This window comes from Centroberyx affinis, unplaced genomic scaffold (assembly GCF_046629955.1).
Source record: "Centroberyx affinis isolate AG114_WGS23_722 - 3 ecotype Tasmania unplaced genomic scaffold, CSIRO-AGI_Caff_v1 ptg007232l_1, whole genome shotgun sequence".
In the NCBI taxonomy this organism is placed as follows: Eukaryota; Metazoa; Chordata; class Actinopteri; order Beryciformes; family Berycidae; genus Centroberyx; species Centroberyx affinis.
The window spans coordinates 15,001-20,000 of NW_027283656.1; positions in this window are offsets into that span (position 1 = coordinate 15,001).

The window sequence follows — 5,000 nt, forward strand, 5'->3', positions numbered from 1 at the left end:
TCCTGCACAAAAGTTATTGAGCAGTTTTTTGATATTCCACACCGTTTTCATATAATCGACTTCCAAAGTTTGATCAACTGTCGTGGGTGGGGCCTATTTCACAAAAATCACCATAACTCAGGAACGCATTGTCCTATGGTAACCAAACTTGGTACATTTGTACAGGTATGTAGTCTGAGCTAATATAAAAACAATTGTGTCATTTTGCCTATAGGGGGCGCTATAGCAACATTTCAATAACCATAACTCGGTGACTGTAGATCATAGGAACAAAATTCCTTGATTGCTGGATTCCTTGGGCCAAGTTGCATCTATCCATATAGGCCACTCCCATTCCATCCCACAAGATTTTCCACCATGTTGAATTTTGTCCAAAACAGTTTTTTCCACTTCTTCTCCTACATATTTTGGCCAATCACGCGCTCACAGCATGTCTGGACTGTCCTGCACAAAAGTTATCGAGTAGTTTTTTGATAGTCCATACCGTTTTGCTACAACTGGCTTTCAAAATTTGTAGGCAAGGCCAAAAATTACCCAAAGTCAGGAAGTTGTTGGTCAACCTTAAATAAATTTGGTATATATGTGCACAGGTCAACTCTGAGGTAGCATGCAACATTTGGTGGTATTGTAACCATAGTTGACCATAGTTAAAATACTCTAAGGCTCTAAATAGCCTATAGCTTGGACAGTCTCATAACTTGGCCCTATTTTTTTGTGCTGCCTCCATTGCCCCCCAGTGGACTCAGTAGCCTAATAGTTAATGAATAGGTCTACCATGCAAAAGATCACAGGTTCAAATCCTGTGGCTAATGCTGTCTCCTCACACCACTAAGCTTGTGATAACTAAGCATAATGTCTTAAGTTTCTAATTTTTGGACAAATGACCATATGAAAAGATTAACTTGACAGAAGTCACGGGCCAACACAAAAGCCGGTGTTAGACTGCATGTCCAAACTTCACAACATGTCAGTTTTTGTGTCTCTCTCTACCTTCTGTAATGTTTTGTCTATCTGTCTATCTTATCAAATTGTGCTTGGACCCCTCAGTCGCCGCTTGCGGCTATATTTAATTATTATTATTGGGCTGAGGTGTTTACGCTGCACTGAAGAAATTATGTTATTGGTAAAGTGTATTAAATATCTCTTTATATGTGTATATATACAGTATGTGTAGCTGGTGCCAGTCTAGCTGTGTGTATGGAAACTAGCAGAGGAAGTTTAGGTTCTAGACTTTATTGTTTTGAAGAAAGACAAACAACAGAAAATATTACTCACAATAAATAATAATAAAATACACAGAGACGCAGCAGACTTTTGTGAACAAACTCTGGAAAGAGCAAACTGGAGTGTTTCTGTGACAGAGAAAATCACCACAACATTCTTATAATATTCCTGTAATATTCCTGTAATATTTCTTTAATATTCCTATGATATTCTTATAACATTCTCACAGGGACTGGTACTGTGTGTGTGTGTGTGTGTGGGGGGGGGACTGGTCCGTCGGCACGTAGCGCACGAGTGTGCGTGCTGCTCTGCACACACACACACACACACACACACACACACACACACACACACACACACACACAGAGAGAGAGAGAGAGAGAGAGAGAGAGACTTGGTTATGTAATCATTATTGGAAGCTCCCGCCCACACAGGCTGCTGCTCTTTGTTATGATGTTTTACTGTGCAGATATACTACAGTACTACATACACTGTTATATTATATTGTATATACTATTATACTACTCTATAGCCTACCATATACACTGTAATACTACACTATAATACTGCATGCACTGTTAAACGACATACACTGTTATACTACATACAGTGTTACAGTAGATGCAGTATTACTGTACAGTATAACTCCTAACAGTATGTATCATATCATATCATATCATATCATATCATATCATATCATATATGACAGTGTGTACAGTATAATATCTAGATAATATCTGACAGTATTCTGTGCAGAAACTGTAAACAGCAGCTCTTGGTGGGTGTGTGTGTGTGGAAGGCTGAGCTGACCAATCAGCTGCCAGCTCCTTCCCACATGGTTCCCTTGTTTACTACGAGGCTGCAAACCACCGCAGAGGCTGCTGGGAAACCTGGAGCGGAGCCGAAGTCAGAACACATACTGGAATATGGCTGTAATACAGGAATATGGCTGTAATACAGGAATATGGCTGTAATACGGGAATATGGCTGTAATACAGGAATATGGCTGTAATACGGGAATATGGCTGTAATACGGGAATATGGCTGTAATACTGGAATATGGCTGTACTGCTGTGAGTCAGATACTTCATGTGAACCACAGAAATAAAAACGATCAGAAAATGAGAGCAGACTGACTCTGCTGCATGTTCCTGTACTGCCTCCTCACATTATACTGCTGTAGTACATTATACTGCTGTGGTACTGCTGTAGTACATTATACTGCTGTAGTACATTATGCTGCTGTAGTACATTATACTGCTGTAGTACTGCTGTAGTACATTATACTGCTGTAGTACTGCTGTAGTACATTATACTGCTGTAGTACATTATGCTGCTGTAGTACTGCTGTAGTACATTATACTGCTGTAGTACATTATACTGCTGTAGTGATGCCAAACACACCATGAAGTACCATCATATAATAATAAAATATGAGGAACATTATAGTTATTATATCTGCTATAGAGTTACTGTGCTGCTTTGTCCTAAAGGGAAATGTCCTGTATAATAGATCTGGTTTGGAAACTCCCTTCCAGTTTTGTTGTGGATCCGGTCCTGGTCTTAACCCCCCCCCCTGCAGGCTGTAACCGGTCTGGGGGGGGGGGGGGGGGGGGGGGGGGGGGGGGACACCTATTGAAGCCCATTGAAACTTTGGTTTTGTTTTCGTGCTGAAGTCAGACGGAGCGGAGCGTCTCTCTCAGGTATTTACAAACATGCTGCTTCTCATTAACTCACATGTTGTTATGAACATACACCTTTTTATTAACATACATTTTGTTATTAACATGCATGTTGTTTTTAACATACATGTTGATCTTTATCACCGACTCGGTGCCTGTTTCCATTCAGAAGGCTTTCATCTGAATTTCGCATCTCGTAACGTTTCGCATCAGGTTTGAATCTGCTGCTGAATCCGAGCTGCAGTTTACTGAAGTTTCATCTGCAGCTGCGTTTAAACTCTGCACACTGTAACACTGCGCATGTGCAGAGCAAGGTTTGGGGTTACAGGAGAAATAGTTGTTATGTTTTTATGAAGAAAGCAGACGGAGACTCTGCTGAAGCTGCAGCTTTATTTCATTAATGTTCCTGTTAAAAACACAATGGCGCGCCGCCGCTGGCCGCGAGGGGGCAGCACGCGCACCGCGGGTTGTTTTTCTGCTCTCTCTCTCTCTCTCTCTCTCTCTCTCTCTCTCACACACACACACACACACACACACACACACACACACCATGGAGCTGGCACGTCACCTTGACTGATGAATTCCTCTGTTCAGTGTTCACGTTGATGATGACTTGAGGTTTTACAGTAATGATATTTTACAGATTAAATATTGAAATAATTGTATTAATAACAGCAGGCTATTTGCATAATTGCATCGTGCATATTTCCATTATAAAATAGAACTATAGTAATACTGTCATACAGTTTATAAGGAAAATGAACTTTGAAAATATAGAAAATCTCTAGAAACGATAGGAATACTGTAGGAATATTATAGGACATAAAACTATTACTATCGAGTATCAGGCAAACTGTAAGGAATGTCGGAATATTGTAGGAATATTATAGGGATTTGGTGTTCGGGTCAAATTGATTTGGATGTTTTAATGGTAATTTGTAATAACTGTATCAATAATATTACAGGTTTTGCATACTTGCATTGTGCACAGTCCCATGGTCGATTTATAATCTGGAGGATGATGAAGATACTATATTATTAGTAGTACTAGTAGTATTATTAGTATTAGTATTATTATTACAGTTTTTTACAATTGGTCACAAACTTTTCTCAATACTGAGTCCACTTCTTCAAAACTCTTAACACTGTTGTCTGTACCGACACACAGCTCGGCACAACAGTTCATTTCACACCCAAAATGCACCAAAGCTACCAAAACACTGCAGACTTGTGTCAAAATCAAATAATTCTACTAAAATACCAGCACTAGTTTTCTCCAACAGCAACACTTTGTCACTCATAATACAATTACATAAAACACTAACAACAGGCAGCATTACAGTAGATGAGTCATTTTATGGCAATCTTTGATGTAGTAAATCATTTTGTGCTCTCTAGTTTTTTGTTGTGTGTATATATATTTTTTGTTATTATTATTAATTGTATAAGAAATGTGTACATTGTCTTATTTTACAGTAAACAAAGTTCCCATTACAAAATACAGTAAGAATGGCACCTCTTTATAGAATGTACTACAGTATACTACAGGAAGTCATAGGAATGCAACAGGAAAATTCAAAAATAGAGTTAATGAAAATTGCTGTAAGGAAAACAAAAGTCAATACTGTAATAGTTTGCTCAAAAAACAAAACAAAACAAAACAAAACATACAAATCATGTTACAGTAGTCCACCCGGTCTCCTGCCTGGCCACATGTTTTCGTCCACATCACACCTGCTGGACAGGTGTGATGAGATGGGACTGAGATGGGAATCACCTGTGGTTGGTCTCATTTACATCATTTCAATCAATAATTTTTCACTATTTGTCTCCATACCCATCTTTTTTTAGGATTTTGAATGTATTTCAATGGAATGGGATGGCAAATTTCTGTCCACTTGAATGTATGTTAGGTTTTGAACTTGTAAATTTAAGTTTTGACACATGGTTTTGCTGCTGGTTGACTTGAGTGAGAAAAGAATTGAAGAATTTTGAAAGCTGTGGTCATTGAATATCTTTTGTGTTAAACCAATGCATTTAGTGTTAAAGCAAAGCAAGAGTCAGTCACAGTTTGGTCCGCATAGACTTCTGCTG